Source organism: Barbus barbus (genome assembly GCF_936440315.1).
Source record: "Barbus barbus genome assembly, chromosome: 3".
NCBI lineage: Eukaryota > Metazoa > Chordata > Actinopteri > Cypriniformes > Cyprinidae > Barbus > Barbus barbus.
In genome coordinates, this window is record NC_136731.1 from 12,792,521 (window position 1) to 12,818,951 (window position 26,431).

Genomic DNA, 26,431 nt, shown 5'->3' on the forward strand with positions numbered 1-26,431 from the left:
TGGGAGGGACAGACACTTGCTTTTGGTCTGCTTGTGTTTATGTGTTGCTTGGCTGTGAGTCGCAAGTTATGTATTAGTTGCAGGACAGCGTGCTGTTTCCTGCGAGATGGTGATAATTGCAGAGAGGTCAGGCTATGATTACAGGCTTCCTGATGCTCTGATGTGTCTTCCTCTTTCTCTGGGGGTGTGTCAGTAGCTGCTCAAGTGGCTGAGAGCCTCTAGCCATTCCTTTGTAAAGATGGGTGTGTGTGCAGTGTTTTGTTCTTTTACAGGCTGTTTCATCTCCTCACTTACTTTTCAGCTTGCTGTTGCACTTAGTCTCGTGTAGCCAGACCTTTGACTGAATGGTAAAGGTCTGGTCCTTATTGCAGCTTATTCTGGCAAAGAACCACCCATTTAGACAGAAAGATCCAAGTGACTGACATGGAAAACAAGCGATAAGTCACAGTTGGTTTTGTTTTTATTTGCCGTTTAGGGGTGGATTTATCTGTGGTAGATTATTACACAATAAAAGACATTTAATTAATTATGTGGCATTTTATGCAAACTATTTAGAAGACACTGAAATACTGAAAATAAATACAGACAACTTCATAGCAGAGAAGAGAGTTCTGAATATATAGAGTTTAGTAGCTCTCATTGTATCAAGTTTGCCTATTAAAAAAAATCAAATTTTTTAATTTAAGATTAAGACGCACAAAAACTGACAGCATCAATTTTATTTTATTTTATCAAAAATTATAGTAAATAATTTTGTCATGATTAACATTTTAACCCTACTACCAAATTTATTGTAAGAAATAAGTACATTTAATAATACATACATAATTATAAGTGCATTTTATATAGATCTGTATATTTTAATATATTATTATTGTTATTATATGATTATTTTATGCTTTATATTAGCATTATTTTAGATTATTTTATATATATATATATATATATATTATTATTTTTTTTACTATTAAGTTCGACCTGTTTTGTAAAAATTATTAGTTATAATTTTTTAGTACTTTTATGTCCATTTAGCATAGTTTTTCTAAATCCATACCACATTTTCTCCTGCAAAATACAAAATAAGTGCAGAGTCTTCATATTCTGTCTGGGTGAGTTTATCATTTGAGACATGCTGCTGATTCACCTTGTGAAACTTTATGATATTCCATCAAATTTAAGTGATCAGTAGTTACACAGTGTACTTGTTCCTTGCAGAAATTGCATGTCTCTACATTTATAGGAAGGCTGTAACTATAATGTGAATTAGTACCTAACCAGTAAAGCATAGTAAAATCAGTGTATTACCTGCAATCATTGGCTTTACGGAGAGATCACAGGATCTAGTCCTGGGCCTTTTACAGAGGTCATTACATGGCTCCGTTCCAAATCTTAGTAAATCTTATCAAGAGCGTTTGTACTTTTGGAAAATCTTAGTTGAATTTAATCAAAAGTTAGCATCCTAACTGATGGAACCATGGAACATCATAAGTGATTGAGGCCGCATTTACACTGCAGGTCTTGATTTGATTTCAATTCTGATTTGTTGACCAAACCCTTTTTTTATGACCAGCTTACATCATCTTTTAAAAGTGACTCATATCCGAAATCTGCATTTACATTGTACACTTGGTGAAACAACTCTAGGTAGATGTACTGACCCATAAACAGGGTTGCCAGGTCTGCGAAATAAAAACAGCCCAATTGACCCATCGCAGGGATCTTGACTGACAGGCGATCTGACCAATCATAATGCTGAATCTGCCATTTTGTCCGACAAACAAATCAGACAGGAGAGTAGATTAACATCAATAGACTTGAACTTCAAAAATAGTGTGTATTGACATCTTCTCACGGTTGAAATAAAATATGTTCTGATATTCATTCATGTTTATTTTATGCTTTAAGTAAATGTGAAAAGATAATTGTTTCACGTGCCACTGAGGCAGTACTTCTTTCATGATGTTTCATATTAAAGAGACACAAAATTATTTTTATTGTGTTGGCATTTATTGTGTGAATTTCCTAAAAAATGACAAAATTAGAAAGCTAGGACTTTGTTTTATACCAGAAATAACCTGCTCTGTCTTGTTCGTCGGTGCATTGTCAGTTTACTCTTTGCTCTGTGATGTATTTTTCACTATGTGAAAACATCAAGTGTGAGAGCGCCATGGTTTGTCGGACATAGCAGCAGTAACTAAGGAGGGTGGGTCTTTGTGATCAAATGCAAATCAGCCCAAAACTTGCCGGCGGGCGATGTCACATTGTGGAAGGAGGGGGGAGGTTGCTTTAACCCTTGGACAAAAAAATAATCTGTGGCAAAATTAGCCCAATTCCACAAGAAAACTGTAGACTTGGCAAAACTACAGAAAAGCATCCACCTGAACTGACGTTAGTCAGCACCATCATTTTTTAAATGACGTACGACTCGCATTGACAGGGGAATATCCCATCTGTCCGCTTAAATGGCAGACACAAATGCACGTATCTGACTTATTTTGACATTTGAAAGAGGCATGAATCCAAACTGAGAATATCATAATCCATGTGCTTTTTTCCCCTGCTAACATGTTCATGGGTCATATCCGATCTGTGCCACATGGGAGGAAAAATCGGATAGGGTAACTTGAATGCGGCTTGATTTGGATCACTTTAGATATGCAGCAGCTCCCTGCACCACACAAACAGTATGCAACTTTTGTTGGATTGCAACTGAGATGTTAATGTGTTGCATTTAACAAGCACCCAGATATTAGATAAAATATTTTTAGTTATTAAATACATTTATTTAGCCGACATTGCTCTCAACGGCATGAACATTTTTACTGAGCCTGTCACAATGCATTCTGGAATTGCCTGCCTTATTCGATAAATACGGTGAAACAAATTTCTTGTGAGAAGCAAGCCATGAGCGACCACCACTGTGTCCTTGAGCGAGACACTTAACCCCAGGTTACGCCAGGGCCTCTGTTGCTGCAGTGAGTTCACAGTACTCTGTGGCAACATGGTGTGATTATTGTGGAAAGAATTCCATCAGTCTTGGTCAAGTGGTTAAACATCTAAAAAAAATGTTTCAAAATATGACACATGCCAGATCTGAAGCTACATCTCCCCAAGAGCATCACAGCTTAACATGGGTCAAAGTCAACAAAGCAATGTTGGCCTGACTCCTAACATGCAATATTGCCAATGCATACAAATTCGTATGGAACTGAAATATATTGAATTTTTATTAAAGGCACAAGACAACATAATGAAATGAAGGTAAAACTTTAGTTTAGCGACCAATTCTCATCATTAACTAGTTGCTTATTAACATGCATATTACTAGCATATTGGCTGGTTATTAGTACTTATAAAGCACATATTCTGCATGACCATATTTTACATCCCTACTCCTACCAATAACTTAACAATACCTTACTAACTATTAATAAGCAGCAAATTAGGAATTTATTGAGGCAAAAGTTGTAGCTAATAGTGATAAATTGGTCTACAAATTAAAGTGTGACCTAAGTAGTAACTAGTGTTGGTGTTCTGCTACAGAGGGCCCCATTGTCTGAGCTGCTAGCTGCTTAGGCCTTTTATCTTACAGGGTGAAATGTCTATAGGCTGTGGTCCCCCGACAGGTTTGGTGCTGTTGTAGAAATGTAAATGTGTATATGCATATATGTTTCAGCAGATACTGACAGTCACATTGACAGGTGGGATGTGTTTGGAAGCAAGAGCTTACTGGCATGCAAGTGTGTCCATATATACACACACACACACACACACACACACACACACATAGATCTCAGTCAGTGTTCTTCAGCGAGACACACTTATACTGCCACTGAACAGATGGCCTCCTAATGAACACTCGTATGAAGTCCTTCAATTCTTTATCATCAGTTTACAACATGGCCGCAGTTACTTTCATTTATATTCTGCCTTTTAGTTGAATCGTGTCTCTATAGGCGGACAGTTAAAGTAATGAACTGGATACTGCATTCAATTTCATAAAAAATCTGACCTGGGATGGATTGGACCCTGAGCTGTACTTCTTGTGTTTATGTAAATGTTTACTTAACTTTTATTTCTTATTTCTGGAATAACCATGTACTTGTTACGGAGCCGACGAAACGTGAGACGTACGGATCCATTTGCAAGACTTTTATTTAGAGACGTGGTCATCAACACAGGCAGGGTCGAACAACATCAAACAATTATGGCATAGGCAAGACACAGAGTAATCCTAGGGCAAGCGTGGGTCTATGATCGGCGAACAATATCCAGAGGGCTTGAGAAGAGGGGTAGTCCGATAACCTGAGCAATAATCCAAACGAAGTATGAGCAGAGTCCGAACGGCGAGACAAGGGTTAATCCAAGATACCCGGGCAGGAATCAGGAAACGAGGCTATAAACAAAATAAACTAAACTAAACTAAACTAAGACTTAGAAAACACAGAAGGGCTCCGTAATGTAGCTATCACTAGGAGAGCGATAAATGCTAGACAGTACTGGAACTAAACAAACACAGACTGGCTTGGTAAAGCAGCTACCACTAGGAGAGTGATAAATACAATACTCGGCAGAGAGGAAGAGGAAGTCCATGGTTTAAGTTGGGTGTGTGATTGTGTGATAATTCTCAGGCGTGAATAAGCATGTGATTGAGACAGCCCATTGAGACTGGGTGTACTTAGTGCAATCAGCTGTGTATGTGCAATCAGTGCAATGGATGATGGGAAATGCAGTTCAGTGTAATGTGAGGTGTGAGAGTCAATATGATGGAGAGGCGACTTCTTGTGGCAGTCGGACAAAAGACCGCGAACTGGATTCGTGACAGTACTAATGACCATTTTGGAAAATCCATTAAAAGCCCTTCATCTCATTATTTTTCTTTTATTAAGAGCTTGATTGATGCCAACCAAACGATAAGATAAAAAGACTTGTATGAACGTAAAACATTCATAACATTATACAATGGATAGTTTAAACTGAATGTAAATAACTATTATAATGCAAACCTGTGCAACAGTGGAATAATGTATTAAAATAATACTTTTCAGTTGAACAGTTCTTAAAAGAGCCCCTTTTAAAGTAAAAATAATTTTAATAATCTAAAGAACTATTTTCCACTATAAAGAACCTTTTGTGCAAATGGAAAGATTCCATGAATGTTAAAGGTTCTTCATGGAACCTTCGATGCCAGTTAAACCAAACAAAGTACATCTTCAAGGCATAAAAATTGATGGAAAGATCAACAAATTAGGGCTGGGCGATATGGCCTAAGAAAAAAATCCGATTTCCGATTTAAATCGTTTTTTCCCCCCCTACTTAAAATCAATCTGCCGATGACAAAGAAATTGTTCAAAACAAGTTTTAACTTCATTTTGCTTTGATTTCCCTTCTGGGATTTAATCTGGATTTCCCTCTTGTGGTTAAAGTGCAATCAGAAACAACAAGCCAAAAAGACAAGATGGCAGGCCCTGCCATAGTAAAAAGTGAATATGTAACTTAACATAACGTAACATAACATAAAATGATGTGACCCTTTTTGATAAGTTTTCTTTAAACACAAGTTTTAACATCTTGCTATTCCGTAGATAGGAGGTAGTTCTGATAAAGTGTAAACAAAACATTCAACAGCATTAAATATCAGTGACTGTTTTGGCGATGACAAATGGTTTGCAGATCCTCAGGACCACTGACAAACATCTGATCTTGTAAAATGTGTGGTAAGTACTGCCGCTCCATAGTATAAACAGTACATGTGATCGCGAATCTCGAAAGTAAAACTAAAAAACGATTGTGCATTCAAAAGCAGTTTCAATGCCAGGCGTAATCCCTGATGTCCGCAATTTTATATACAATCAGGGCTCTACGCTTCCTTTTCTTTTTAGGAGCGCGTCAAATCAATAATCAAAAATTCTGATAAAAAAATAACCTTCCCATTACGAGGTGATATTTGACTCCTTAAAGTGATTTACAGGGAATTTACTTTTTACCTTTGTAATGGCATTTTTCTAACTTTATTAAAAGTATGTTATATTTTATGTCAAATTAAAAAAAAAATATTAATAAGCTTTTTATCATTTCTAATTAAAACAACAGAATAAAAACAAGTAGAATAAGAGGTAGAATAAGATGCCAATCAAATGAAATCAGTATTTAAGGAATAAATTTGTACTACAGAGGTGACGCAGAAGAACACAAGCGGCTTGTAGGTGTATTTTCAGATGTTTAATGAGGCTCAGAGGTTGCATAAGTGCAATTAAATTGATAAATTCATGTTGAGGTTAATGTTTTAAATATACAGTTTTGAATGTAGAAATATTAAGGCCCGGTTTCACAGACAGAGCTTAGATTAAACCAGGATTAGGCCATAGTTCAATTAGGACATTTAAGTACTTTTTATTAACATGCCTTAGAAAAGAACATTACTGGTGTGCATCTTGAGACAAAACAAAGGCACTGATATGTTTTAAGATCAATCAGTGCAAGTTTATTTCAGTTGAAACAACTCAGAATTACATTTTAGTCTGGGACTAATCTTAAGCCTTGTCTGTGAAACCGGGGGTAAATTTTAAATAACAGAAAAGATACTTAAAAATTAAACTAAAACCACCAGTAGGTGGCGGTACGTCACTGATTTTATCACTGAATCATTCATTTAATTGACTCGTTCGAACGCTGATTCATTCAGGAATGAAGTACGTGACTGTCCTAATGAATGGGTAATTGAATCATTGACTCACTAGATTCGTTTAAATACGCAGTTCATTCATAAACGAAACACCACTGTGTTTGAATGGAGATGCGCTGGGACTTTGTTTGAAACTATTTTCGTTGATGAAATAGAGCAAAATAAGGCAATATTGTTGTAGTCAGACAATATGAGTCATTTAATACTAACTTCTTGTTTAATGAACTGTTGTATTAAATCAATATCACATTTGCAAACTCCCTTAATAATCATTAAAAGCTGGCCCTCATCTTAGTTCATCGCGATCTCACCAAACTCTATTATAATCACCGAAGCTTCTTACACTGTGTAAATAAGAGATTCATTGTGCACTGTCTACGCTTCTTTTATGTGATACATTACTCAACGCTGCAAAAACACGTAAGTACGTTAGATACAGTTAAAGCTCCCTCAGCACAAACACAAATATGCTCATCGGGTCAGTCCACTGGTGCTCCTAAATATTTGTTCATAGTCGCACGCAATAGTTTTCAGTCGCAAATGGGATCACGAGCATAGGGACGCACTGAAGTTATTTAACAGTAATCAGTTTTTCCACATGTTCATGGCTGTTGTTTCACAATTGAAAAGAGACGGACATCAAAATAGCTGAGACTGCAACAACAGACGCTCACATTGAGAAGCGCTTGTGTGCGAGAGGGTATGAGAAACAGCTCAGCTTTGCTTTAAAAGAGTTAAAAAATATTTATTAGTCATGACTTAACGGGGAAATATAGAGCAGACACTGAACATGGTTGAAGCTTTCTAGAGCGCGTGCACCGGCCGGCAACAACTTCAAATGGAGTATACTTTGAAAGGCTGCATGTTCGTAAAGTTAGGCCTTTAACATCATGATGTCTATCAGCCATCTGCGATGGACGACGACATCGTCTATCGGCCAAACCCTATATAGCAAACACGCGTGGGGAGGGCTGAGCTCATTCGGAACTACTGGAGCTCAGAGGGGAGCGTCGGCGGATGTTAAAAAGAAAACCGATTTTCATTCAAACAAATCGATGTAAACTACACATTCGAGTTAATCGATAAAATCGATTTATCGCCCAGCCCTACAACAAATGGTAAGCGAAGGAGCAACTGACTAAAACTCTCTCTCAGGGACTGTGGACCATCCTGATTGTTGATGAGCCCTAGGAATTTTATCACCCTCAATATAAACAGTATAGCAACACCATTATGCTGTCACCATGCCACCCCAAAAACTAGTCCCTGTTAGCTTGCAATACCAAGGTCACAAGTTTGATTTCCCAGGGAATCACAAATACTGATAAAAAATGCATGCACTCGAATACACTGTATCGTGCTTTGGATAAAAATATCTGGCACATTAATAAATGCAAATATAATGCATGAAGGTGAGTTGCATGTGTTGGCAGTATGTGACATCTGTGTCTCTCACCTGAACATGTAACGGTTGTTTTTATGTGACAGCGTGTGTGTGTTTGAAGACGTGCTGCTCTGAAACACTGCTATAACTGTGAGTGATTTTATGAGCGTGCCAGAACACCCCGCCAACTCATGGTTTCCCGGCGGGCCGGGCGGCCGTTCCAGCACGCTCCATCTGGGGAGAGGGTGCGTCATGTGCTGTGTAAATCAGTGTGCCTTTACAGTATGTGGCACGTGTGTGTGTGTATGTAATGGTCAAACAGCATTTTGTGATCTTGCAATCCACAGTCCCCAGTCAGGGCTGCAACAGTGACAAAAAAATAAATAAAACTAACTAAATAAATAAAACTTGGTGACTATACTTAAAAATCCAATTATCATTTGGTGGCAAATCGGAAAACGTAAAAGGAAATTCAAAGGTGAATATGAATTTTATGAAATTAATTGTCTGAGAACGAGTTAGCTAATTAAAACTAGTGCTCTCAAACGATTAATTGCATCCAAAATAAAAGTTTTTGTTTACATAATATACTGTATGTGTGTGTACTGTATATATTTATGATGTATATATAAAGACACACACATACAGCATATATTTTGAAAATATTTACATGTATACAGTATATTTATATTCATATAAATTATATCATATATAAACATAACTACATCTCTGCTGCTCTCCCATTTTTCTTAAATATATACATGCATGTGTGTCTATTACATAATAAATATACACAGTACACACACATATATTATGTAAACAAAAAGTTTTATTTTGGATGCGATTAATCGCGATTAATCGCTTGACAGCGCCAATTAAAACAGTTTTTCCCTGTCTTGCTATTTAGTATCTTTATTTTGTGCATATTGTGCACAACAACAAATAATGCTTCAATGTCTATTTCACAAAAGAATGACTCTTATGAGCCTTTTCTTTTAAATGAGTCATTTTCCAATGACTGGTCACTTTGAATTAGTGGAACAACTGACTCACTCACTCAACTATGAATCATTTTCAATCATATAACACTGACTTTAAGTATAAATACTGACACGTTAAGATGACTGTATATGGTTAAGGACACAAATTCATAACAGACTTTGTTGTTGTAATACATGGTGTTCTAGTGGATACAATATTTTAGAAATATTTTTAAGCTTGTTTAGGCTCAATTTTAAGGTTGAACTGACTATACAGAAGAACTGTAGAAATAAATGTGTACAATGGGTGACAAAGCATAAATTCATAACTGAAAGTTAGTTGTTTTAAAATAATGCAATTCAATTTTTAACATAATATTGCTATTAGTTAATCAAATGAATATTTGCAGTGTAAGCTCCCATTTAAAGATTATTCAAAGACTTTCTTCTAGCAGCTAAGTTAAATAGACAAAACGTCAATATGTTTTTTTTTTGTTTGTTAATAATTAATCATAAATGTATGGTCACATTAGTGAGATTTCAGTAAAAGTGTCAATTGTGTATCCAAATTTTAGAGACGATTTTTCAATCTCCTGATTGTGCAGATTCCTATTGAAATAACTGGATTTCACCTGCTAAATTTTGGCAAGCAATGTTAAATGTGACCACACACACCCTAAGTCTATCATTGAGTCTGTAGCAATCCATACAGCCTGCTTGGCCAGTTGACTCACAAAACATGCTCTTGCATTGTGTCTGTGTGTGATTTTTTTTAATTGTTGTATTAAATTGCTGGTCTAAGTACACATTAGTATTAGTAGTAGTATTAGCATTATTAGCTCACACTAAATAATTGACGGCCCTAAAACAATCAGTTAACTTCTACATGTTTAATTTTAGGATCCAGCGGCTGCCTAGTCATTCTTAGTCTGAAACCCTGCTGACTGATGGGCTTAAAAGAATAATTTTTTTCTTTGGCTTATAATGCAGCACTGTTATCATTCACAGTATTGTGGCGATTTTATGAAAGTGTTTCAGGGCTTTATGGAAATCTTCTGTGTGTATGTGGCTGTGCTCTCTGTAAATGATATACACCAGCTTTATAAAGACGCTGTGTATGTGCAGTTTAAAGGCGGCATCTCACTTGGCGACTCAGAATAACTTTTGATTTTGGAGTGTGACACCAAATCTACCAACTGCTTTTGCTGAAATCTTGCTCTCTTCTGTCAGAGATCTTTCACACTCACCGATTAAGAAGGAAAAATGGGGGTGACAGACAAAACGCTTGCCTCTGACGTTTCTCTCCCATATATTGCCACAGACTGCAGAAAAAGAACTGCTGTATTAAGTGAAAATTAACAACTGAAATAAACTGAATTTGTATTGGCCTAGAAAGTACATGTTCATGTACAGCTTCATTCTCTCCTTTTTATTTGTTCACTGCTCTTTTGGTAAGACTCCCAAACTATAAAAATGTTCATTAAAACTGTATTTTATTAAGAAAATTGAAGTTAAATCCTTACACCAGTAGATATAATCCCTGTCAAGGTTCTGTGCTAACAATTTTAGTTCTTGGAATGCTAGTGTGTGATTATGAATATTAAACCTAAAACGCCCCATTATATAACAATCTGTAAGTTCTTATTCTCTCTCTCTCTCTCTCTCTCTCTCTTTCACACACAGACACACACACACATGCACTGGGTTTCCATGTTTTATGTATACTGTAAAAACTGTATTTTTTACCCCCTTACCCTAACCCTACCCCTACCCCTCATACAAAACTTTCTGCTTTTTTAGATTTTTTTTTATATCTGAACCACACACACTTAGCACACAAATGTATTTCAGCAGGACTGTACCTGTGTTTTGATCAGTCAACACCCAGAGCCAGAACTATATGTTATATGAATTATACATAACCAGTAGCTCTTGGTTTGGCCTGCGTGATTTAGTGGAGGCGTCTATCTACCATTTGAGTTCTCTTGTCACATTTGCTGCTTTTTTTTCATGTCAGTACATCTTAGACGGTCTAGTTCTGCTCAGTAGCCTTATATTACCCTGAACACTCATCCTGCCGCTCCACAGACTCTTCTGACTAGACATGAAAGGCTGTTGAAACATGTTGTTCTGCTTTGCTGCGTGAGAAAGCTTGTAGAAATTCTACATCCCCCTCACCGCTCATTCTGATCTCCATCTGATATTCCCAAGATCCACACCAGTACTCTTGCCTTCCTTCCAACCCCTCTGTCAACACTCAGCCAGGCCAGCTGACATGTTTTATGGGAATAAAGCCTCCATGTAAAAGAGACTCAGCTAATACATGCTAAGCCACACCTTCAAAGCTCTGCATTTACTGTAATGCCTGTGAAGGGATACTGAGCTTCATTTAAGATAAATGGTGCCAGCTCTGTGAGAAATCATCTGGAAAAGTTGTGTTTTTAGGGACTGGGTAAGAGAATTAAAGAAATAATGTTTTCTGGAGAGAGCTTGTACATCAGTCTTTAATTTGCAAAGGGACAAGTCAGTTTTACAAGTTAATATAATGTTTTTACATCTTTGTGATTTCATAATTACTTAAAAATATTGTTAAAGGGTAAAATAAAAAAGTACTTTACATGTGCTTTAGTGTGTTAGATAACAAAATAAGTGTACTTCTTTAAAGCATGACAAGATTACAACAATCTTGATGGTGGAGTGGTGATGGCGCAGTGGATAAGACACATGCCTTTGGTGTGAGAGACCCGGGTTCGAATCCACTGTGAGACACCAATGTGTCCCTGAGCAAGACACTTAACCCCTAGTTGCTCCAGAGGCGTGCGACCTCTGACATATATAGCAATTGTAAGTCGCTTTGGATAAAAGCGTCAGCTAAATGAATAAATGTAATGTAACATGATTTAAAATGTACTCCAAATTAAAACATTTCATATATCATGACATTCAAAACTATCACATTATACAGGTTAATTATTGTGGTAAATGGTGAAATCACCCTACCGTGTGCTGTGTTGGGGGAAGTTACTTTTTAAAGTAATTTTTATGTTACGTTATGTTACATTACTTTCTGTCACCTTGGTTGGGCTTGCTTATTTGTTTTTAATAACAAGAAATATAAAAGGTTATATTTTTAGCAACTGTAACAGGTCTTTCACACCAAAAGTGAAATTAATCAGTGTTCGACTGAAGGCAGTGCCTCTGCACCTCAAGGACCGGAGAATGTGTTACTTTACTAGTTACTTGAAAAAAAGTAATCAGATTACATAACTCACATTACTTGTAATGAGTTACCCCAGGGGACTAATTTTCAGCCCTGGAGTTTCATGCCTTAGACCGTCCCACTTTGTTTTGTTTTTTTTGTACTGGCTTTTTCCCTTTTCAGTACCGCCTTTGCGCTTTCTATTATTCTTTTCTTATATCCAACTCTTCTTATTTCTTATCTTGTCTCCAACAACTAACTTTTTAGTTAGTTTTTTTGTTTTTGAGCAAGGTGCCGCTGTCAGGGGAGTCAAAAGATAATTACGTCATCATTAGGGTTGTCTGTTAACGTCAGAAAAAATAGAAAATAAAGGACAATTGTGATTCTTTATCTTTTATTCTTTAAGAAAATAGTGTTTATTCTTGTATTCTTTAAGAAAATAAGTGTTTATTCTTCAAGAAAATAAGGGACGCTCCAAATATTTGTACTGTACCAAATATTTGTACTGTACAATTCGCCCAAACGAAATCAAAAAGCAGACGTTGAAGGGAATTACCGTTAGCACGAGTCCTGCTCGCTGTGAAGCGGGAGGAGCCAGCAGAGGATCACGCTTGGACTTAAAGCCTTCCCTTAAACGGCGACTTCACTAATTATCAATTGAGAATTTGTTATTGATATGGTCTAGTGGAAATAGTAATATGGGCTGTGAGAAATAAAAAGATCGGGGCTGCTATGAGTGCAGGCAGTCTAGGGACAGCATCCATATTTCAACCCCAGTGGCATGACAACACACTGGGCCAAAAAAGCAGACCGGCCCACCAGGAATCCTCCCAGTGCTCCCGATTAGCCAATTCAGGCCTGAGTTACCCCAACACTGGCCATGAGTGTGCATGCAATGTTGTTCATGAGACGGTCAAAGCGGCACTCAAACCCATATGTTTAAAGGTATGTTGAAGCCCTGACACAATGACTTGGTAACTAAATGAATTGATTTCTGCCTGGGGACTGTGACATTGGGCTTCCTGTGCTCTTCCTGTGTAGAATAAGTTGTTTGAAAAATGGATAAATGGATGAACCATTCTGCTGAAATGAATAAGACTCACGAGGGAACAAATACTGCATTTGATTGTTGACTCAACTCAGTTCTTAGGCTACCCAACAGAATGTGACACTACATCACTGCTTGTTGAGGGAAAGTGTGTTTGTGAGTTGTCTTTTAAATCTTGATGCTTTGATTGCAGTAGCAACCTCTGTCCTCAAGCACAGAGTCCAGATGTACAGCATCTGTGTTTTGCTTTCTCACTGTCTCATAAGACATTGGCTAGAAACCTGTTCATTCTCAAAAAGAAACTCTGTACAAACATACAATACAAATAGCTGAAAAGATCACACAAGACACGCAGCGTGAGGCTATGCTAGGACTGTGCGCTGACGTCACAGTAGAAATCTGGCAACTTGTCAAGACAAGAAAGTACTTAAGTAATGCAATGTGATAAATTCAATTAAAATTCAAAAACTTGTGAATTGAAAAGGAACTAGTTATTCAATTCTGAATTTTATCCAACCTTGTAATTGAGTTTACTTTAAATTACGTGATTTTATCTTTACCGCACCCTCCTAGTGTACCCCTCCAGAGCAAAACATCTCAACAATGGGCCTGTTTTGTACCAGATTCTTTCCTTTTCATTTCACACAGGCTTGACCAAAAGCATTAGAGCAGTTTTTACAAGCAGCACTGTTTTATGTCTCTCTTCATAGAGAGCCCTCCTCTAGCTGCCATGACCTTCTATCTCTTCTACAAATTGCAGGAAACACTCCTAAAGTTGCTCATCCTCCATTGAAGGCCCCATTCGGGCAGATGTTTAACAGACTCTGGAATGGCATTCCATGAATGACTAGCATCTGTCCATTAGCAGCATAACTCAAGTTTAATGCAGGTTCTGGCAAATGCAGCTGATGTTTAGTGAGCTGATTGACCTTTAGTTAGCCACAAGACAATAGATAGAAGAGAAAAGATAAAGGCGGGTGCGTTAAGTCATATATGTTCGTGAAGGAATACAACCTAGTTTTACAAACATGGAATTCTAACATCTTCTAAAATCTTTCAAAATGCTTCAGAATAAAAAAGAATGTGGAAATCGATCATATAAAATTAAAAAATTATTGTTTCTGGTGCAAGAAGTCAAGGGCTCAGTGTTTGCCTGGTTAGCAATCACAGTTAGCCCCTGCTTGTAGATGTCATAAATACACAATCATGCAGCCGAAAAGCCATTTCTTTTTTGACAGTCATCTCAGAAATGTATTGTTATGAAACAATTCCTTATTTAATTACATTAAAGTAGATGTTTCACCTGTGACATTAGCAATCCCATTAGCAAAGATGGCAAAATGCAGGTGACATACTTTCATGGGTCCTGCACCATCCATTGAGATGAATGGGAATGCTAACGGATAGCTCTCTAGGTATTATAGACCTTGCAAGAAACCTTGACTATAAGTGAAGTGTAGGAGGACAAACTAAAGCAGGACGTTACAGTTCTTTGTCGTACTGGGACTCTGATTTATGTGGATACAACAACACAGCGTACCAAGCCTCTCGCAAACTGATGAACGAGCCAGCGGGGCCAAAGACAACGAGAGAGAGGCATTTGTATAGGAAAAGGACTTTAAAAGTTGAAGGGTGATAAGAATGAGGAGGAGACGGGAGGTAAGAGGGGAGGACAGGAATGGGAGATATAGACAGTAACAAAGGAACGGTGTAGAGCAAAGGAAAACTGAGCAATGGAGTTGTGGAAGAAAAAGACACATGGAAGAAGTGAAAAGAGGAAACATAAAGACATCGAAGAGTAAATCAACCTTGAAGACGGAAGAGCTCACAAGAGTAGTGTAGAGTAGATTTATATAGTGCTGCTCTATGAATCATACATTATCCATACAACAGCCTCTCTGGAGATCCTTACTAAAACTAAAGTGACTGGAGCTGTGTTTATGTGGCCTTTTGTACGCTCAAGGTTAATCACATGAAAGCCAGTCACATGTCTTGATCTTATGTCGCCCTCAATATCAAAAGGAATATAGAATATATAGGAAAGCATATTTTGCTTAAAAAATTAAGCCAGAAAGTTTTGAGATGTGAATTTTTGTGCAGTCTTAAATTGATAGTTCACCCAAAAATGAAATTTCTGTCATCATTTACCCTCGGTCCAAACCTGTATGAATTTCTTAATTCTGCTGAACACAAAGAAAGGTATTTTGAAGAATGTTGGTAACCAAACAGTTGCTGGTAGCCGCTGACTATACTAGTTTTTCTATACTATGGAAATTAATGGCTTACTGGGTAAGTAAATTATGACAGAATTTTCCTTTTTGCGTCAACTGTCCCTTTAAGACTTGTTTCAGCGATATATTGATGTTGTCAAAATTTAGTGACATTTGTGCTTCAACAATTTTAAAATTGGCTTACTTCAGTCCCTCACCACTGAACATTTTGGATCTATCCAGGTCTTTATTAATGGAGTGTGATTTTGGACCAATGAGATTTTCCATGACTCAGCAGAAGTAGAAACCAAGTAATGACCAAAACCATGCTGCTTATTGAGGTTAGAAGTTTTAATCCAGACTTTAATTTGAATGGAAGAGATTTATTGAGTGGTTAGAACACAGAGTTGCGGTAACAATAATTAGAATTTTTTGGCAATACACTAATGAGTATTTGATGAGAAAATGTGTTTAATTGGCATGGAAATAATCTCATAATGTAAACGCATCTTAAAAATCTTAATGATCTTCATTTGATTTTAGCATTGATTTTAATTTTTTTTGTTGTTTTGGGGAAAAACATGACCCAGACATGATTTGTGAGATTTACCCACTCAGTCTAGCTTAATCCAACTGAGTTACGTATGCACAGCATTGCAAACCGTCTGGTTGTCCATGGTTACCTGTTTTCTTGAGCTTATTGGTCGCACAGCTGAAAAAGACCACCCAGTTTCCGACAGCAGGGGGACCTTTGATGTGGCAAGGGTAAATGTGTGGGCCATGGGTTTGAAGCCCTCTTAAAACACACTCGCACACTTTAACAGCCTCCAGAGTGGCGTCAGTGTATGTAGTCAAAGACTTGAGTTACACACACAACTCAATTTTCTTGCACACATTCGGATCATGTGGTCAGTTAATTGGAAGAGAAATAAGTATGCAATCTGGACATTACACTTAATAGTCTATTTTTTCAATTAAACTCAATTCAGGAGTAAAACCAGCAACAGTATTTCTGTGGGCCTCCCACTCAGTTGCTGTACCTCGACTCTAGCGACTCTGGCCTTCTAAACATGACATTCATTCTCACCCCCGCATGCAATGAGAAACCAACGGATTGAGCAACAGCAGCCGAAACAAACCAGATCCGTTAAAATTCCCCGTACTTTTTCCCATACTAGTCATGTGAAGTCCCGTTTGGGTGGAATAAGTGGCTGGATATGGGAGCTCTGTCAGTATTGAATGCGATGACTCAAGTCCAGCTTAGTTCAAACAGATGGCAGCTCTTAACAATGGATCAGAGACACATAGATCTCTGTGTTCTTGGAGCCCCAACTGAGAACCCACACCTCCTACACTGCCCTACTGCTGTGCTTCCAGCTTCAGTCATGCCAGTGAGAAACACACCTGACAGCAGTTTACACTGTTCAACTCTGTCCACCAGAGCTATGGTTGTTCAGGGTGAGCATGAAGGTCTTTAACAAAGGATTATGGCACTTGACACCTTGCTCTGGGATAGTTTTCATCTTGTTTTGAACAATTCCATGAAGTCTCTAATATCTCTGCTAACTGTGACTTGTCATTTGATTTGGTTGTATGTATTAAAGCAAGGATATTCCATTGAATTTCCATGAAGTAGAGTCTATAAGATCCCATTTACGCCTGGTATTAATATCTGCTTAGGCAATCCAATCAACCAAAACACCCCAGACCACAGTAAAGGACTGTGTATTTACCTGTCAATCCATTGCGGGTAAACAAAAGGTGCTGTAGTTTTTTGACTATGCTAAAGCATTATAAATACCATAATATGTTTGCAGATATTTAGGAAACATGCTAAGTTTAAGTCAAGTTTTTTCTTTGAAAAATAGTGCTTCTGCCAGTTACTTGACTCTGAATTGTATGTTCTGTGTCGGAATGTCTGTTTTTGTTTTTATCTTTACATTTACATTTATTCATTTAGCTGACGCTTTTATCCAAAGCGACTTACAATTGCTATATATGTCAGAGGTCGCACGCCTCTGGAGCAACTAGGGGTTAAGTGTCTTGCTCAGGGACACATTGGTGTCTCACAGTGGATTCGAACCCGGGTCTCTCACACCAAAGGCATGTGTCTTATCCACTGCGCCATCACCACCATCACTATCTTCATGATTCTACACACTGAACATTTACCTAATAGTATTTTTACACCCCAGGTTGCCAGCTGTTGGAAAACACAGCGAATGGAAGCCATCAAAGTCAGATGGCTGAGTTAGAGATCACAAATTCTACCCGACCCAGAAAACCTTGGCATCCATCTCAAACAGCTCTTTGACGAGAGGCATATTAAAATGCAGATAAATCAGTTCTTCGATTTAAAGTATGCAGGCTCATCGCTATCCGTTGTCAATAGTGTTTGTTCCTATTGCGTGTCTTCAATCTGGCAACCTGCGTGAATGTCGAGTCTGAGGAGGAGGGGACGGGAGAAACAACATTCTCCAATATTTCGAATTTGGACTGCAGTACCCATTTCAACCACTAGCTGTAAATATTACATACCCCACGTTTAAACATTGTGTGTGGTTTAACAACAACACAACTATCCAACTGAAAACGCTGTACAAGACTTCACACAGCACACAATGACTCAGATCATGTGAAGAACATCTGAGGTTCAGAAAATATAGCTGATCAACTAAAAAAAAACAATGTCTGTCATACTAAATGCCCACTGCTCCGGGTGTGTGTTCACTACTGTGTGTACACTTGGATGGGTTAAATGCAGAGCACAAATTCCGAGTATAGGTCACCATACTTGGCCACACACCACTTCCCTTCCCTTCCCCTAAATAGTATGCAGTTCTTTATCCAGTAATACTTCCGAAATGTACCAAAATCTCAAGACTACAGTGGCCCAGTAGAGCACAACACACTCGAAAACTCAATTAAATTGCCACAACATAACGCATAGGACTAATTTCATTGTGTTGTGATAATTTCGCTGTGTTGCGGCTTGTTTCTGTTGTGTTGTGCTTATTGCATTGTGTTACGGCTTGTTTCCGTTGTGTTGTGGACATTTCATTGTGTTGTGTACTACTGGGCCACCATACAAGACTCTTTTTGATAGTGCAGCCAAAGCAACTATGCAAGTATCAATTTTAATTGGTTTAATAATAAAGAAATAAATTACAAGCAGTATTTGTTTTTTCTCTTTTTATTAGTATTTTTGTTTTATATTAACGAATTACACAGTATTAAACTGTATATACAATGCAAGACCAAATGCACAGATACAAGATTTTGAGACATGCCAAATATTTTCTGCCACCTATTTAGATTCTCTTATAACAAACCGTGTATCAGTATACTGAAGACTGACTGTAGTGTTAGATATTTATTTATTTATTAAATTCATACTGGAGTACCTGTACTTCTAACATTTTTAATGCGTATCAGTGTCTAATATGCTGTCATCTGAGTCCAGTAGTGAAAACGAGTATGTCTCATTAGTCAAAGAGCATGAAATAAGCTTTCTGGGTCTGAGCAGCTCTCTGAAATTATTTTCCATATCAGCACCACTACACAGGCCCTGTGGGGGAAGAAATCGGATTTTCTCTCCATTGTGCCAATGGGAAGCATCATGGGAAAGGGGAGCAGATTGGATTGTAGGGAGATGGGCTGACGCAGCTGTGGGAGGCTTTTTATATGTGTGTGAGAGTTTGAGAAAGTGGTGGATGAGGCGGAACACAATCTAAATTTTGTGTCACTGAAAAAGACTCAGAATTCTGAAATCAGGTCTAGGTGAAAAATTTTGAGAGCTGAGAGGCACAAAGAAAAACTATCTTTACATCTCCCCATTAGAATATTTTCTGAGCCGGTATATTTCATATGCTTTAGTACAACGGTGTGAATAAGAGAAAAAAGACAAAGTAACATCAAGTCCAAAGCAAGTTTTTGTCCTACCCAGTCGTGACATGACAAGCACAATTTTGGCTATAGCTTGGTTTCTATCTTTTTAGCTCACAGTAAAACCATCAGCTGTTCATAGCAGCACATTAAACATCAGATATCATCTGACTGGCTGTGATTTTGTCACTTCACACAGCATTTTCAGTGAGGATAGAAAAATTATTTGATGCTGGAATTTTCAAGTTAAACTCTAATACTCTAATACTTAAACTCTGTAATTCGAACTGTTTGGATTACAGTTATTAGCATCCAGATGGCTGTGATAACATATATGCACAGGCATATTTGATATAGAAATTATTAAATTCTAACCTCCCCAGGCAAAACTAGTTATATCAGAATATGTCTTCAGAGAGTTTGTGCTATTTGTGTAGACAGCTCCATTGATAATAATAGGATCATTCTAGTTTTGTTGCGCTATGTTTCTCTCTCTAAGTGTAGACAGGATGCTAGCTGGTGGAGAAGAGTGGAATTTAATAAAGTGAGAGTGGGATGAAAGAGCAACATGAGGTGTTTGGAGAGAAAACAGTGTGTAGCGGGAGTCCACTCCTCTCTGCGCCAAATGGCAGGAATCTGGCGTGAATCTCGGCTCCTGTGAGGTGATGTATGTAGTAAAGCTTTCGGGAGGCTGAGAGTGAACTGACATGGGTTTAGTTGGCTGATTCTATACATATTATGGCCAATGGCTGCTGTGTCTTAGCAGTTAAGTAGAATTTAAAAGCATAGTTCATCTGAAAATGTATTCATCTTCATACCATCAAAGCATGTATGTCTTGTTCTTCCTTCCATACCAAGCATTAGAGGAGTTATTTACTTGCTTGTGATTGCTCATATATCAAGCCCCAAAAAGGATGTAAAGTACCATAAAAGTAGTCCATGCAACTCTTACAATATTTCCAAAGTCATACAATACAGTGTTTGAAATTTTTCAGCAGTGTTATAATAAACAGACCAGACATTGTTCTTTTGAGTCTTTGCTAGCTGAGCTAGGGCTCACAAACTCACAAGTAATCAAACTAAATCAATCGAACAAATCACTCTTTGAAAGTGGTTACAGGCTTAATGTCACCTTACTGACAATAATTTTGTTTGCTTGCACTTGATTCATTAGGAGACATCATGTAAACATTTTTCTTACGCTGTTTAAGGGATTCAGAGAAGGTAGTAAAACACATCTGGGTTTCTGATAGATAACATGGCTCATGTAATTGTGTAAATGCATAAACAAGAGTTCTGACAGGTTTTTGAAAAGTATGCATGTTTGTGGGATAATTAAAGTAACTGAAAAGTGTGGCGAGAGCAGCTTACTGCATGTATGCTGGGGTTAAGAATACAACACTGTAACACAGCATGTAGCTATATCTAGCAGTGGTTTTCTGGTGTAAATGTAAATGCAGTCACTGTGTAGTTAATTATCAAAATAATTGTTTATAATAAATGCCAAAAAAGAGGATACAGTAGCATCATTTTGTTTATTATGTTGATTTGTTTACTTGCAAAATGAAGTTTTGAAATCTCTTTCAAACTTACAGTCATTGAAACCTTTTGAATTGCAATTTGAACTGTCCCTGTGTCTGAGTGCACTTGGGTGTGCAAGTGAGAGAGAGAGAAAAAAATCGACCAGGATTAACTTTCTCCTCTATTCTGCTGATGAATTTCCAAATTTGGAACACTTTAGTCACCATGGTAACAAAGCATGAATCAGCATCCTGCAACCCCCCCCCCCCCCCCCCCCCCCCCCCCAAAAAAAACTTTTAAATTTAGATGTTCACACTTTCTATTATTATTGCAATAACAATATATTACTGTTGTGCTGTTGTACTGAAAATCTTCTAAGCCTTGTGCTATGGCTGATATAAAACAGTATGGACTGCCTACATTTCATTTTTGAGAATGTATCAGATTGAAATGCCACTGCAACTGTAGATTGATCCAAATAGACTGACTTTACACACACAATCCCAGCACAGAAAACCTATGCTGTTCTTGAAAGCTATCATTGTTTGAGAGAGGGTAGAATTCCTGCCATGGCACTGCTCATTCCAGCCCTGTTATTTACCATTCCCATAAAACGTGTCCTCTGCAGAGCTTGACATCCAGACAGCCATCCATTAGCCTGTTTGCCTGAGATTCGAGCCCCATCAATGAGCGATCCATGTGCAAATAGACCTTTTTAAACTGAACCCCAGTGCACCCTAGTGTGAGTTTGACACAGCAGGTATTAACACACATGTTCATACAATGTCTTTATCAATACTGTTTTATTTTATATTTCATTTCTTTCACACTCAGTTCATATGAGGTTAGCTGGTGGCTATTTAGTCTCCCTTCTACAAGCTCAAACCATCCCTGATCATTAAAGCTTAGTTCTCTTAAAAATGAAAGTTCAGTATTTACTCACTCCCTATGACAAACCTGACATTTTCCATTAAAAACAACAGGAACATTTTGATTTACACAGCTGTTTTCCATACCATGAAAGCATTATAAAAGAATGTTAATGATTGTGCACTATATTCAATTTCATATTTGCAGACAATCCAAAATCCATACTTATTGGAAATCCTCGCTACCACTATAGCTCTTGAGTTGTATTTCTGCTTCTGCATATTAAAACTTAATGCATGATAACCAATTGTGTTGAGCATCAGTGAAGTCAAACTTGCCAGGACATGTCCTTATATGCGTTTTCAACCCACATTGAGACTTTTGTTGACTCACTGAGATTTAGTTTGATTTATCCCCAACTTGTTGGCTCAATGAAAGTAAACAATCAGGGTTCAAAAGTCTCATTAGTTTTGGTTGAAGCTATGTGTCAGTTCAGTTTACATTAGACAAGAAATCTTGGACAAGAAATACTTGTCACACCACCCTCTTTGATTTTGAGTTTCGTGGCTAACCACCAAGCCACTGTGCAAACACTGGCTGCCACCTCACACACACACACAGCCTCGAATTCACCACTTCCTCTGCCCTTATCGTTTTGTCACTTTTTCACTTTATCCTACTCTTTTCTAAGCAAACACCCTTCTCTCTCTCTCTCTCTCTCTCTCTCTCCATTCGTCAACACCCACGGACGGACCGCATCTATACTCAGCTGACAAGACCGCACTGAGTGTGGAGTGTCGGAAGCATGTGCAACCGATCCCTCCTCTCTCTTTTTTCACGTGCTTTCCTCCTCTTCCCACATGTGTCCTGGAATCACTCCAGCTTGACTCACTTTGGTACTGGTCAGACTGGGACCACTGCCTGACTGGCCCCTTCCAATTTACATGCTCACCCACTCACCAACTCACACACAGATTGGCCCCTGAGGGTCCCTCCACTTCCCGCTCTACACGTCCCTCCAGCATTGTGAAACAGGAGCGCCATCCCAGTTGTCTACAAACCAATAGGAATGTTTGGCTACCAATTCTTTTAATGTTTTCAAGATGGCATTGACTCTTATAAGGAAATTCCCCCAGTTTAGTAGCCATTTGAAATTCCTGCTCCTTTTTTACAGCGAGGAAGTGTTTTCTGAGTCACCAATCGTGCGCCCCAGTCTGTCCGAGGCTAGGGAGTTTGGAGGAGCGCTCGTGGTGTTAGCTGTCGGTACACGAGGATCGTACGAGGTGCCGAGACTCTTTGAGAGTCTGAGGTTCTGCTTTCTTGAACTCTACATATAACATCTGTTTTCTATAAACGATAAAGAACAGAGGACTCAAGTGACTCTTACGGGATGTTTTTACTGGGTAAGTCAAAGTCAGACTGTTTCCCCACTGCTAAAATACTTTTTTGCTTCTATTCCGACCACTGTAGCCTGTCGTGTGAGGTTTGCATGGAACGCAGTGGTTACTGTACCAGGGCAGCTGTTTCTTTAGGACCCTTACTTCTTCATTAGGCACTTTCATTTACTACCGGAGGGCTGATTAGACTATTTATACATAATTTAGTCTTCACTTGTTAGTTATTCCATTATTTGATCTACAACCTGCATGTTCATGTTTTAACCACTTCTAGACTCTACAGAGGGATAAGCAATAATTCAAGTTTGAAAAGTGTGTGTGGCTCTGCTTTCAACAGTGATGTGGTATGAGTCCATGGTTAATATGAGCAATCCAAGCAGTGAGTCCAAACTGACGATGTCATGTCTAAGTGTTACTTACCGCCTTTGACACAGGCCTACGATCAGTTATTGCCCTCTAAGGCTTCACTCCACCAATAGAAGACAAACTGCTCAACTTTCATCAGATCAGTGTAAAAGAGCAAGTTACCAACACCCCAGACCAGCTCAGCCCACAGAGCGTCTGGTTTGGATGAGGCCATGCTGTTCTCACTCATCTTTCCCGTTCTTGCCATCCCCATGACAACAGCACCATCAGACACCTCCCTCTGAGCTGACTAGGAGCTGAATGAATCTTCCTGCCTCTGGTAACGGGTGGCAGGGCCATGGCATCCAATGTGGCGGCACATGAGTTCCAGTGTGTACACAAAGGATGCGCCAGAACCCCGCTGGTTATTACAAGCCTGTGGGTGTATGTGTGGTTCTTGGGGATTCAAGGATTCGCTTATTCCTGTGTCGGCAGTCCATCCTTGCTTTTCAGACATAATGGGATTTTTTTATATAAAATGATATAATAGGATTAATTTTTGCTGTCACGGATCGACACCGATTATGATGCACATGACCTGGATATTTCTTAAGCTTCCAAGGTAACACCAGACTGGCATAACCTAAGATGTAAACAGTGTCGGGTCAGAAAAAAAGGTACATTACGAGTGTTGGCTTAGTTGAGCAGAGCCTCGTCTTGCTTTTAATAACCTGCTAAATAAACCCCTGGTCTGTGTTCCACTCCAGAGCTTGCTTTCATTGGCATCCACCCCTGGTTGTGTGTTTACACCTCTACCCATCAGCTCAGTAGCTTTTTCCTGAATAGGAAATTTGCATTACGTTCCAAATTAGCATTTTGAATGTGTGGCTGAGTGTTTGTTCTGACTACAGTTTGTCCAGACCAATTAATCAAACAACAGGTGGGGTTATGCTGATTTAGGATTATGCAATTAATGTGAATGAGTGGGGCATGGGGTGTGGAAAAGGCTCTGCCCTGTCTTTAATCTTCCCAGTGTCTTGGTACGCCCAGCATTTGTCTAGTTGGATACTGTGAAGGGCAGGACAGAGAGTGGGTGGCTGTCTAAAGTTTGTAATTACAATACTCCTCCTGTTAGTTCCTAAGAAGGCCACTTCCATTCCCTCCACCTCCAGTTTCCTGGATGCTTATCTGTCATGGGATAAACTGCAAAGTGTACATTAGTGTTTTTGTCCTTTGTTCTTCTGTGATCACACTTGATTGCCTTTGACATTGGAGTGGCCTTGTTTTGCTCTGTTGCGTGGAGTCAGAGTGAGACGTCTGTGTTCTGTTAACATCAGACTTGCACTGTTCATGTGTTTTGTTTGGAGCCTCGTCTGTTCGGTTTTGTGTGTTTGGCTGTATATTATTAAAAAATTAGCTCATCAACTTGGTGTATTGAACATTTTTAGTAAGGCTACAAATAATTGTACAGTTCACTGTGGTGGTCACTGTTTCTGTTGTGAAGTGAAGTGACATACTGACCCATACTCAGAATTCGTGCTCTGCATTTAACCCATCCAACGTGCACACACACAGCAGTGAACACACACACACACCGTGAACACACACCCGGAGCAGTGGGCAGCCATTTATGCCGTGGTGCCCGGGCAGCAGTTGGGGGTTCGGTGCCTTGCTCAAGGGCAACTCAGTCGTGGTATTGAGGGTGGAGAGAGCGCTGTACATTCACTCCCCCCACCTACAATCCCTGCCGGCCTGAGACTCAAACCCGCAACCTTTGGATTACGAGTCCGACTCTCTAACCATTAGGCCACGACTTCCCCTTTGTGTAATGTACACTATCATGGAATGAAGGTTAAAATGAAACGATTGCAATACTTTTGACAATTTGCAAAATCTGGTCCACAAAGACAAGATTAGACTGGCATTCACATCAATTCAGTGTTTTCCTGCCTTTGGCCTGATATGTTGGGATTTGCTCCAGCATCCCCATGTGGCATATGTATCCAATACTACAACTTCAGAATATAAAAGTCAAGAGATCTACAAGTTGAAAACTGGGAGTACAATTAAAACCATGTTTCATCTATGTGTCTTTCTCTCTGTCTGTCTGAAGTGAATAATAGTCCATCAAGCAGTTACAGGGGTGTTGCTCTGACTGGGCAATTACTCATCTTTGTCTAGCTGGCAAATGCAAGGGTTGATATAATTCTAGCAGCTTTCATGAATAGAGCCGAACAGGGTCATAGTGAGAGCTCAGAAAGGACTCACTACATTTTGTAGTCACCATAAAATGTCCTTTCGTAATTATGATGCAGTCTAAGGCCAAGTCTACAGGATTTACGATGCCAGACTGAAGCTGTAGAGTCAAAGGTTAAAATGTTGATTTATTAAGGCTGTAAATTCTGTATAAAGTTTTAGCTTGCTTAGGTCAGGCTTGTGAGGATCTCATCATGCTAATAGTCTCTCCAAATCAGTGGTTGAGAATGTGTTTTTGCACATTCTTTAGACCCGCGGAGAAAAACATGGAGACGTTCTGGAGGGTGTCAAACTGATGCTGTAACTCTGAGGTCAAAATGCAGCTGATTGTTTTTTTGGATTCTTCATATTCAGAGCGTGTGAGAATGAGACTGGAGGATGGTGGAAAATTCCAGCAGGACAGAAGAAGATACCACAGTGGAGAAAGCTGCTGACTGAAATAAAGAGAAAAAGAGAGTAGGGTTCAGGGTGAGAGTGAGGCCGTGAGAGTGAACGACAAAAAAAGAGAAGAGAGTAATGGAGAAAGGGGGAGGAACAATTGGGAAGGGAATTCACAGGAGAGAGTGAAAGAAAGGAGAGAAAGATAGGGTGTGCATTCATCTGTGAGATGAGATATCTGTCCAGTGATGACTTGACGTATCTCTGATGTCC

General features: G+C 38.7%; 1 protein-coding gene across 1 annotated transcript in view; it reads left to right on the forward strand.

Moving 5' to 3' along the window:
- The window catches only part of LOC306846037 (BAH and coiled-coil domain-containing protein 1-like), a gene marked incomplete at its 5' end in the record, with an annotated part of 84,591 nt that overhangs the window by 13,283 nt on the left and 44,877 nt on the right, over positions 1–26,431 (forward strand). The window lies entirely within an intron of this gene.